The sequence below is a fragment of the Erinaceus europaeus genome, chromosome 16 (assembly GCF_950295315.1).
Source record: "Erinaceus europaeus chromosome 16, mEriEur2.1, whole genome shotgun sequence".
NCBI classification, from domain to species: domain Eukaryota; kingdom Metazoa; phylum Chordata; class Mammalia; order Eulipotyphla; family Erinaceidae; genus Erinaceus; species Erinaceus europaeus.
The window spans coordinates 66,040,284-66,053,048 of record NC_080177.1 but is presented as its reverse complement, the minus strand read 5'-3'; the positions used below and the strand labels follow the sequence as shown (position 1 = coordinate 66,053,048).

At 36.5% G+C, this 12,765-nt stretch overlaps 1 protein-coding gene across 5 annotated transcripts in view; it reads right to left on the bottom strand.

Moving 5' to 3' along the window:
• NOVA1 (NOVA alternative splicing regulator 1) overlaps positions 1 to 12,765 on the bottom strand; it is a 157,372-nt gene that overhangs the window by 39,155 nt on the left and 105,452 nt on the right. The window lies entirely within an intron of this gene.

Here is a 12,765-nt window from a genome sequence, read left to right as displayed (position 1 = left end):
AGAGAGAAATGGAGAGAGGAGGGGAAGACAGAGAGGGGGAGAGAAACATAGACACCTGCAGACCTGCTTCACTGCTTGTGAAGTGACTCCCCTGCAGGTGGGGAGCCGGGGCTCGAACGGGGATCCCTACTCCAATCCTTGTGCTTTGCGTCACCTGCGCTTAACCCGCTGCGCTACCGACCAACTCCCAAATTTCAGATTTTTAAAGCAACTGTAAAAGATCATTACTTCTAGGAAAATGAGTACTCAGATAGCAAGAATTAAAAGTAGAAATAAAACTAATGCATTGGCACATTTAAACTGTATTTTCATGTTTTTTAAACATTGAAGATTCAAGTCAGTGACAATCTAAGTTTCCAACTTATACAGAATATTTCAACAGAGAACAAGTATATCTTTCATTCATAAGGATGGAGAGAATTCGGAAAATACAGTGTGAGTTTGAAAGCTGAATGTTTCCTGTTTCTCCTAATCAGTTCTCAGTGTTGTCTATCTTGCCATGTCACTATAGCTCTTGAGTAAAATAATGTAGTTATAGAAACACTCTAGGGAGTCTTTGAAAGGTTGTATTAATTGTCCAGTAAATGACAAGCAAGAAAGAGAACAGATCATGCAAAGTATTCTCATCTAAGCCAACAAAACAAAACACAGATCAGATTACATTTTGCTTTTCAAGGCAATTTCACATTACTCTTTTGGGAATACCTAGAAGGAAAAGAAATTCATCAAACCACAATAGGATTTTTAAAAACAAAACATGACACTAAAGTGATTACACAGCCAACGTTGCTTTAAGATTCTAACTTAATAATGCTTATTGTATCAGAAAACACAGTAACCCCAATACTCTTTAGATTGTATACACTAACAGGTAGTAAATAGAAATGGTTGAGCCATTAAGAAAAAGTGAAGTCTAAAACAAATTTCACATAACATGTATAAGATAATTTGGATATTAGTCTAAAGTTCAACTGGCAGTACATATTCTTTGAGCGTTAAATGATATCTCCACCTTTAGCACTCTAACAGAACAAGAATGAAAGAATGGAGACTGTACATATGCAATGGAAATTGCTCTGCTACTCAAAATGATGCTGTCATATTACATTCTTCTAATGACTCTTACAGTCACGTAACACAAAACTTAACTTTTCAGGAGACAGTCATAAAGAGGGAATATTGTCAGGAAAACGACCGCACTGTAGCAAAAATGAGCCTATAAATCACAAAAGCTGTTTTTTTTTTTTTGACATTTTAAAGGCTTTTCGGTTCCATTAGTGTCTACACTAAACTGCATGATATATATTATTTTATTTGTTTAATAGCAGCACTTGTTATTCTTTTCAACATCCTTGCAACAAAACTAAAAAAAAATTATATAAAGTCTATGTACATGTTTTTACAATGTAAACATAGAGATGTATAAGATATCAATATAAAATTGTTTTTAATGGAAATATTTAAAAATCCTCTAAAAGTAGGGTCAATGTTAAGGATAGACACTCATATATCTGTAATACTTTAAAATTTTGAGTTCACAAGCAACATCAGATACTGCAAATGTTTTATGTCTAAAATTAATTGTAATTATTAAATAGTTTCGATGTATTTTGATATGTGTTTACCAAACATAACCAGACTATGCTATTGTAATTTTGTGGCTGTTCCTATCTAAGGGATGGTATGCCTTATGCAATTGCATAAATACCATCATTAACTGGTTAGTTTTTCTAAATAATGAAAGTAGAAACAGATACTCTTTTGTAAAAGTGACAGGAATCTGGATTGAATAGCATCTGAAAATGTACTATCATAATCTCTTTATCTTGGTCCTTTTATTTTGGGTGGGTTCTTGTCACTTTTTCTAGATATACTGTAAGACAGACTGTAGCATGTGCTGTCATATCTCAAACCAAGAATGGGGCCCTGAGAACAGCAGGAACTCACATGGGTATCACAGTCTCAGGAAATGATGCCATGGGCTGACCAAGTCCATCCCCCCCTACCCCTAGACAAAAATCTCTTATATCTCAGAAGGTGTATTTGCAGATAAGCTTAAAATATTTATTAGTGATTTAATAACAGTTTACAAGGTTATAAGATTACACCTCCAAAGTGAAGATAGGCTTTTTGAAGTATAGACTTAAAAATCATGGCTGATTGTATGGGGTCACAATCCAACATGAATACTGTGCTTACAAGGGAAGAGACTACAAATGTGTGTCACAGAGGAGACATCAAAGTGAGGACAAAAGAAGAGAAGCCATACCAGCTGATGCCTGGATCTTAGACCCCATAATTTCTCACCTATTTACCAAGTCTACTATTTCTTTAGGTATTAGGGAATCTTTATTATATCATCAAATTTCTTTTTCTATTAACCATTCTCATCATCAGGAAAACATGTAATAATTTCCACTATTTATAGAGATTACCTCCATTGTAACAAAATAAAAAAAAAAGCTTAGGCATATTAAATAAAATAGCTGCTGTAAGCAAAGTTAATTATATAAAAATATAAGACTTGGGGAAAGTTTCACTGAAAATATCAGGCAGTAACCAACTAGCCTCACTGATCACTAGCATAACTGAAAATGTAAAAAAAAATACTGATGCCCCTTGCTGTCATGTAATAGGAAGCACAACACCACCAATTAGGAAATCAGTTTCCCAAAGAAGTTGAACCTAACTCTAATCAGAATTTGGCTCTGAATTATAGTTTACAAATAGTATCAAAGACAAAGAAACAAAACAAAAACAATAAATTAAGTGGCACCTTGAGGAAGCAAAGATACAAATTAAGAGCTACTGAGTTCAATCACTGGTATTGAATCATATCAGAGTAATGCTCTGGCTCTCTCTTGCTAATAAATGAACAAATACATGTTAAAATAAAAGAAAAAATAGTAAAGAAAGTAACATTATCTCCAACTTATAAGTAAAGGAGTTAAAGTAATTGGTCCAAGTACACATAACTAGCAAACACAGAGAGAAATAAATAGAATTTGTTAAATATTGTACATTCTCTACTATATCATACACCTTCTAAAAATGTACTCATAGGTTGGCTAACAAACCGCATCCACTTTGGTAACTACATCCACTTTGGTAACTACATCCATTCTGAAAAGTCACATATGCTTGATCTTGATCAAGAAAAATTAATTTTCATCCAGGTTTTATAATTTTTAAAAATATACTGAATCACACCATTAATATCACTTCATAGATTTATTCTAAATCTGGCAGAAAATGAAAGAAATAATTGACCCTTCCTGTAGAGAACAGACCACCAAAGGAGATGGTGAATAATAGCACGGGCTATTAGCAAATATTTTAGAACAAGTTTTCTGATCAACAAAAGCACTTTAGAAAATTGCCATAAAATGTAAGCTCAATTGGTAATTGCAGCTTTTATGCCACTGTACAGTAATGCACAGTTGACAATGGTCCCTCTTACCCTACAATTACAAAGGGGAAATACACTATTTCAAGAAGAGAGGTTTTTATTCTTTTTTTTTTTTTTTTAGGAAACTCAAATGAGTTGACATCTTATGATAAAAGTAATAATTGCTTTCATTCTCTAGGTGATTAACCTACACAATTTTGCTTCTTTTTTATTGTTGTAGTTATTATTGTTGTTACTTATGTTGTTGTTGTTGTATAGGACAGAGAGAAATGGAGAGAGGAGGGGAAGACAGAGAGGGGGACAGAAAGATAGACACCTGCAAATCTGCTTCACAGCTTGTGAAGCGACTCCCCTACAGGTGGGGAGCTGGGGGCTCGAACTGGGATCCTTTCGCCGGTCCTTGCATTTTGCGCCACAATCTTGTCTAAATTATAAAATTTTGCAAAATTGTTATCATATTGTTATAACATGATTGAGTCAGTCTACATAGTATAGGCTTGGCTGTGTTTATAGATCATGCCTTAGTATTAAAATATACTCAGTCAAGAAAAAGGTAAAACAAATTCCTTGCAGATAAAAGGTGAAAGTGCACACACTCCTTGGAGAAGTCAAGAGATGGTGATCAGTGGAGTAGGGTACCAAAGTAAAAACCCTGTGGGGAGGGTGAGGGTGGATTTTCGGCTTCCTGGGGCGGCAGGGGGTGGGGTGAGTGGGGTGGGTGGAGTGGGTGGGTGGAATGGGACACAGTCTTTTGGTAGTGGGAATGGTGTTTATGTACATTCCTATTAATTTGTAGTCATTATAAATCACTAACTAATGAGAGGGGAAAATTGATTGTATGTCTCAAATTTTTTAAAGCACACACTGAGTCTTTTTAATACATAGGCTGAGTCTTTGATATGTTCACTGTCTCAAAAGCCTAGACCAGGGAGAACAGAAGCAACCGGTGGCACAGCTATATACAAATAATGCCCAAGGACATAAATTATGGTGATGTTGGGTATGATACAGCAAATCCTAACAAAGGGATTTTTCAAAGTTAACCCAATTACCAAATAATGTGATTATAACAATAACTATCTATTGTCTTCTTGAACCCCAAGACAGCAGGAACCTCACATATCCACTATAGAGCCTATATTTCCCCCAGTTCTGGAATCTTAGGGTGGGGCACACTTTCCTGCATGCTTCTCTCAGTTCATACCAAATAATATTGCACCCGCTGATCCCAACCTAATCAATGCAACAAATACCACCTCAGCATGCTTCACTTCAGACTGTGTCCCAGAGACTTCAGGTGTGGAATGACAACCTTTCAGCTTCATTACTCGGGTGAGACCTCTCCTTTCATAGTATTCTCTAATTCCATTCCAGGTGGTTCACTTTCTAACAATGTCCCAAAATCTAGATATAGACCAGGTCCTGTGAGATAGAACATATGTTCACATGTATCTATAAACTAGGGCAAAATATATACCGGAAAGCGAAAGTACACAATAGTCTGCAGTGAGTACCCCCCAAAAACTTCATCTGCACTATACCAGCCTGTAGGTCCATGATTGCTCAACAGTTTGTTTGGCTTTGTATGTTAATTCTCTTTTCAGCCACCAGGTTCCAGATGCTAACCTGATGCTGACCAGACTTCCCAGGATAGATGACCCCACCAATGTGTCCTGGAGCTCTGCTTCCCCAGAGACCCCACCCTACTAGGGAAAGGAGACAGGCTGGGAGTATGGATCAACCAGTCAAAATCCCATATGCATCTCCCAATGCAAACCAAATAATATTGCATCCGCCGATCACAACCTAACCAACGCAACGATTGCCACCTCAACATGCTTCACCTCAGACTGTATCCAGAGACTTCACGTGTGGAATGACAACCCTTCCGCTTCATTACTCCGGTGAGACCTTTCCTTTTATAGTACACTCTAATTTTATCTCAGGTAGTTAACTTTCTAACAAAGTCCCATAAACTAGATATACACCAGTTTCTGTGAGAGAGGCAGACTGGGAGTATGGACCGACCAGTCAATGCCCATGTTCAGCGGGGAAGCAATTACAGAAGCCAGACCTTCTACCTTCTGCAACCCTCAACGACCCTGGGTCCATGCTCCCAGAGGGCTAGAGAATGGGAAAGCTATCATGGGAGGGAGTGGGTTATGGGGATTGGGTGGTGGGAATTGTGTGGAGTTGTTCCCCTCCTACCTTATGTTTTTGTTCATTAATCCTTTCTTAAATAAAAATTTTTAAAAAATCCATGTTCAGCGGGGAATCAATTACAGAAGCCGGACCTTCCACCTTCTGCATCCCACAATGACCTTGGGTCCATACTCCCAGAGGGTTAAAGAATAGGAAAGCCATCAGGGGAGGGGATGGGATACGGAGATCTGGTTGTGGGAATTGTGTGGAGTTGTACCCCTCTTATCCTACAGTTTTGTTAATGTCTCCTTTTTTAAAATAAATAAAAAAAGAGATGGTGATCAGAATAGATGTTCAGCATCTCATTTATTCTTTTTTTCTGTCCAATGTATGCAAATGCCATACTCATTTCTTTTTAATCACTCCCAGAAAACAGTCACTCCCAGAGGCATTGGAGACTTCATCTTATGAAGAATTCTGAAGTTTTCAAAGAAGACATTTCTGATAAGTCCAAGTAACATTTGAAATTATTCTAATATATATTGTAACTTATTCCCATTTAAAAAATTCTGATTATGCAAAAAGTCCTACCAATAATCACAATGTTGTTCCATAGTCATAATGCTCACTCAATCTAAGTATTTGTTTATAATAAATATAGAATTTTTTTTTTTGGTCAACAGAATTACCTATTAGATTTACCATGGATTACAGGAATAGAAAATTGCAAATATATATTTACCAAACTTTAATTATATTTTATATGTATATAAAAATACATTTCCTGACCTTTTCTCCACTCTCAGTGACTGCCAACACTTTTGTCACAATTTCTTCTCTTAAATTTCTGTTAGACGAAAAACAACACTTGGAATTTTCCTACATATTCCTAAATGCTAATTGGAACTCACAAAGTTTTGTGGACCATGCTTAGAACAAAACTACTTGCAAAAATATATGCTATCAAATTAAGATCAGAAGCTAAGAAGTGTGAACCAGTGGTACCATGCAGAGTCAGTCTAAATCATTTGAATATAAGTTATGGGGACATACCATTGGACATGGGGTCTGGGAACAAATTTAGACATGTTACTGTTATAAAGAAGAGCAAGAAGTCAAGTATTTCTGATCAACAAATGCTATAATGGTGATTATATTCATTCATTCTGTCAAATGAATTTAGAGACACTGCAGAAACCTAACCTAAGTTAACTTACTGGGGGAAGTAATAAGGAAAAGAAAATTTGTAAAGGCTGAAAGAAATGATAAATTTTCAAAAGTGTATGTAACCTTTCATTTAAAATCTTGGAGTGTAGGATGCGGTTCAACATGTTTTTTATGACTAGGTCATGGAATGATCTCCTCACCACATGAGAGCGCCAAGTATAGTACCAAGGACTCCATGGATGGTGGAGTGTCACTTTGGTTTTTCTCTCACTCCATATATATGCATAGGTGTGTGTGTGGTGTGTGTGTGTGTGTGTGTGTGTGTGTGTGTGTGTATTTAAATGTATTAATTTTGCACTTTTGTGTGTTCCAAGATACTATACATTCTATACAATGGTAAAACTCAATTTTGGTAAGTATATTAGAACAAGCTAATGATATGTTTTATTAAACAAAATACAATTTGTCATTAAGATATTTTTTATCTTTTTTATTGTTGTCGTAGTTATTATTGTTGTTATTGATGCCGTTGTTGTTGGATAGGACAGAGAGAAATGGAGAGAGGAGGGGAAGACAGAGAAGGGAGAGAAAGATAGACACCTGCAGACCTGCTTCACCACTTGTGAAGCGACTCCCCTGCAGATGGGGAGCCGGGGACTCAAACCAGGATCCTTACGTTGGTCCTTGCGCTTGGCGCCACGTGCACTTAACCCACTATACTACCGCCCGACTTCCCATTAAGATATTTTGATTATACAATTCAAAGGAATTAATAATATTCACAAGGTACATAGATATGTGGAGTCCCTTACAATCACATGACTTTAAAGATTGGACTTTTTTGGGAAAAAAAGGCTGTTGAGATTGTAAGGATTCAACTGAAATGTATACTGATTTGGATGGTACTGGCATTTTTAACAGTATTAAGTCTTCCTACCCATATGCATGGGATGCTCTTCTAATTATTTACACCTTTATTTTTTAATCAAGCATGAATGTCTTTTTGCATAACCATTATGCTATTTCCCCAGCCTTATCTATACCTTCCAAATAGGAGTGATAGATTATTGGGTGGGGTGCATGTTTTCTATGAGCATGGTCCAGGTTCTAGCTTAGACACTTCATGGGAAGAGCCATGGGAAGGGGGGAAGGGGGAAGGGGGAAGGTGGGAGGTGTGTGTGTGTGTGTGTGTGTGTGTGTAACAGCATCCTGGAGTAGTGAAATTGCACATGTGCAAAGCCTCTCTGTTCTGAAAAAATAAAAAATTTTCAGTTTTACATCTTCTAGGTTAAACTTATTTCTAGGTATTTTACTGCTAGATGTTACTGTAAATAAAAATGTTCTCTCAATTTTTTTTTGAGATTGTTCACTGCTGGTGTACACATAATTCTTTGTGTGTTCATTGTATATCTTACTACTCTGCTAAATTCGTTTGCTTGTAGTTATTTTTTACAGATTATTTTTATTTTTAAATATTTTATTTATTTCAATGAGAGATATAGAGGGAGAACAATGATAACACTGCTCAGCTCTGGCATATGATAGTGCTGGGATTGAACCTGGGACTTTAGATCCTCTGGCATGAAAGTCTTTTTGCATAACCATTATGCTGACTTTTTTTTTTGGAGTTTTCTATGAGATTATACCATCTGTAAATAGAGTTTTATTTCTTCCTTTCTAATTTGGTTATCTATAATTTTTTCCCCTTTCAATTATTCTGGCTAGAACTTCTTATAGAGTGTTGAACTTGGTCTTAGGGTAAAGTTTTCAGTGTGTTAAAATTGAATGTGACATTACCTGTGGCTTATATTTACCTTTATTGGTTTTAATGGTGACATTTAATAAGGAAAGGAAATAAAAATATACCATTAATATATTCTGCTAATCTGTATCTTCCTTGTATGAGAAACATTGTATGTGACTTTAACTCTGAGACCAAACAGCAAAATATCTTAAACAAGTAGCTTTAGCATAGCATAAGATACTTAGAGAAAATGTTACTCTGAGACTCAGAAGTTCATCAAAGTTCTTAAACCCATGTGTTAAAAAGTTATTTTTGAATTCTCTAAAGTGAAACGATAATGAAATATCTTATCACTATATTTTTAAACATTGAATATTAAGAGATTACAAAATAAAGAACTTCAGGATGTATTGATGCTATAGAACCAAAGATGATATTTGAAAATAAATAATACATAAACACTGACCTCACTGGAGCTCAAGTCAGAAAACAACCATTTGAATGAGTTTCTGCGACATCATGAACTAAATTCAATTGACTTATTATAGTCTTAGTTTTTAATAAATAAATAAATGTATGTATATGTTTAGGAAAATGGCTAAACTGTTGCTATAGTAATTTTACTTCATATTCTCATTTCATATAAGCCTCTTTCTCCTATCTTTGCTATTCTCAAGTATTAAAATGTTATGAGAAAGGTCTGTGTCTGGGAGAATCTAGCCTGAATGTAGCAGTGACTCCCTGACAGATAAATTCACATACTACCGCAGGAATACATAATTCTCCATGGGCCTAAATCTTCTGACCCTATCTAGGTAGTCCTTGACTTTTAATATGCTTGAAGACAGATCCTTGGACTCTGTTATCCACTGGCCACTGATCCATGTAAAGACAGATAACTGGCTTTCATGTCATCTTTGGGACTCCTTTCCCTTAGGAGGGTTGGTCTGAGTTTTGGTTTCCTATTCACTCACACAGCTTCTCTCCTTCTGCCTTTATTTATTAACTTCCTCCTGTGAATAAGTCCTTGAATATCCTTTAGTTAGTTCACCTGGTCAACTGTTCCATTGACTTCTGGCTAGCTCAGCACCCGAGTTTCTCATGACCCACCCTCTCCGCATCAATGTCATTTTTATCATTTTAGGGAGCAGCAAAGAAAGGTCAGAAGTATCAGGCCTTTGAGCTGGAATATAATATTAACTGCCATTTTCTATAAAAGACTACCATCCTTCATATTCCATATTCCTAAGTTCAGATAAGTGTGCTCATAATGATTTCTGTTTCTGATTCTGACCTGATTTCATACTCTCCTTTTTTTTTTTTTGTCTTCAGGGTTATCACTGGGGCTCAATGACTGTACTATGAATCCACTGTTCCTAGAGGTCATTTGTTCCATTTTGTTGCCATTGTTGTTATTGTCATTATTGTTGTTGGATAGGACAGAGAGAAATCAAGAGCGTACGTAAGGAGAGACAGATGGGGAAGGACAGACACCTGCAGACCTGCTTCACTGCTTATGAGGCAACCCCCCTGCAGGTGGGGAGCCGGGGACTTGAACCAGGATCCTTATGCCAGTCCTCATACTTCGCACCATGTGCACTTAACTCATTGCACTACTGCCCATCCCCCTAATTCCCCACTCTTCTTAATCTTTTTTTTTTTTTTTTTTCCCTCCAGGGTTATTGCTGGGCTCGGTGCCTGCACCATGAATCCACCACTCCTGGAGGCCATTTTTTCCCCTTTTTGTTGTAGCCTCATTGTGGCTATTATAATTGCCATTGTTGATGTCATTGTTGTTGGATAGGACAGAGAGAAATGGAGAGAGAAGGGGAAGACAGAGGGGGGAGAGAAAAATAGACACCTGCAGACCTGCTTCACCGCCTGTGAAGCGACTCCCCTGCAGGTGGGGAGCCAGGGACTCAACTGGGATTCTTATGCTGGTCCCTGCGCTTTGCGCCACATGCGCCTAACCCACTGTGCCACCGCCCGACCCCCTCTAAATCTTTTAATTGTGTCCTTCAGTTTCATTATATGCTTCATTTCCAAAAGCTTTTAAGAATATTTCTTATACTTTTACTCTTTGACATGATTGTACACTTAGTTCTTTACTTTCCCACTATCTCGCTCTTTCATTTTATTTATTTTTTGACATCTCCTTTATTTTAACATTTTTAGAAATAAAGAATGAACATAGTATACAGATAGAGGCAGAGTGTAAATTAGATTCTGAAGTTTTCAGTGAATATCAAACTGATAGGGATATTAACAAACTTTAGCAAGGAGAAAAATCACTAAACAATATTATGGCATTTTTAACCTTTGCTCTGTCTGTGTTGTGGTCTCAGCTAACTCTTTCTTACTTTAATTTGTTACTACTTTCTTCCGAGGATAAGATTCAGTTCCAAGGTTGTTAATACTGTAAACACACAGTAATTTACTCCCTCTGCTGACATCTCCCTAGAATAAGTTGTCATTGTCTCTAAACAAGATATCCCAATAGCCTGCTTCACTTGACTACCACTCAGTGTTCAAAGTCATTTCTTGAACATGCAAAACATGTGAAATTCATCTTTTTAAATCAATATATTCTTAGAGTTAAAATCCAAAGACCTTACTCTGCTTTCAAAACCTATCATAATTTGGCTTCTGTTTAGTCCTCATCTCAAATTATTCTCTTTTTCTTCACTCCAGGAAACGGTACCATTTACAGTTCCTGAGACATGCCAAGCTTGTCTCCATGTAGGGCTCTTTTCTTTCTTTCTTTCTTTTTTCTTTTTGTCCTTCCTCTATTGATCTCTGCCTAGGAACACTCTCCCTCTTGCATTTTCCCATAGCCTCCTTCCCTCCCAAACCCCTATTCACAACACAAAGATAATGGGCCAATAACACTAAGGTATCATTGAGAAAGGTCTTCCATAACAATCATAGTCTACTCTAAATCACTGTTTTCTTTCTTTACTATGCTTCTTTGTTTCCCCTACAAATTGTATCTCTTTCTATAACTGTTGGTTATAATTTGTTTACTTCATTGATTTTTTTCTCCTAACTAGAACAAAAGGCCCAGGAGGGCAGAAGCCTTGACTGGTTTGTTCACAGCTGTGCCCCAAAACCAGTACTTAGCAAAATGTTATTAAAATATTATTCATTGAATGAATTGAAATTATAGCCACAGATGAGTCACATTACAAAAGATGTTCTTAGCCCAGATCTATTTAGCCCAGATCTATTTTATCTACATTAAAGCCTATTACAGATGTCAAAAAGGAAATACAAAGAAAAAGACTGACAAATGAATTATCAACAGTGAAGCAAAAGCCATTACTGGATTATTATTACATATTTCTTACTGAAATATTCTAATGAATATATCTATAAAACTTTTTCTTTCCCTCTCTCCATTGTTACCAGTCATCTCTATCAAGAACAACAAAATAGACCCCTTTGTGGGCCCCCATAGGACCTTCTCCTCATCTAGGATCAGCAACACAGCAGAGACTGTTCCATCCTCTAAACGGAGGCTAGACAACATGCTCTATGCTACACCTGAGGAAGATGGGTCCTGATATTGGGGCAACTTGGAATGTTCCTACTCATGACCACAGAATGTGAGCTCTGATCTATAGGGATGCAGAGGTCACACAGGCTAAGCTGAATATGGGCCCCATATCACATCAAATTGATGGGATTTACAGTCAACAATATTTATATACCTTCCCCATATTTGGGAGCTACTCTCTTCCCTGATCCAGTTTTCTGGTCCTTTTTGCAGCCATGACATCATCTCCCCAGACAAGTAAGGCATACAGTTGACACTTCTTAATCAAATTTAATCATTATAATGATAAACTAGCAAATCCTGATGATAAATTGAAATTTATATAGAATAGTATTGCATATCAAAGGAAGAAATTTTAGATCTGGCATTTACTAGAAAGCAGATATATACATACTGCTAAGAAAATGAACAAAAGCCACTAGGAATCAAATTAAATGATTATTGTTAAATTACTCAGAACTAAATCAAAGTCTTCATATAATTTTTCAAGTTGATTTCTCCTTAAAATAGTATTTTTTTTTACTAACATGAGAGAGAGAAGGAAGAGAGATCTAGAACATCACTCTGGTGCATGAGATGATGGGGTTCAAACCTGGGACCTGATGCCTAATTTTAAGTCCAAGTCCAATACTTCTGGGCCTCTTGAATGACAATTTCTTTATTAATTTTTTTTTTTAGTTTTTTTTGCCCTTCTCCTGCTTTTATTCTTTCTTTCTATTTTTTTTGTTTTGTTATTGCCACCAAGGT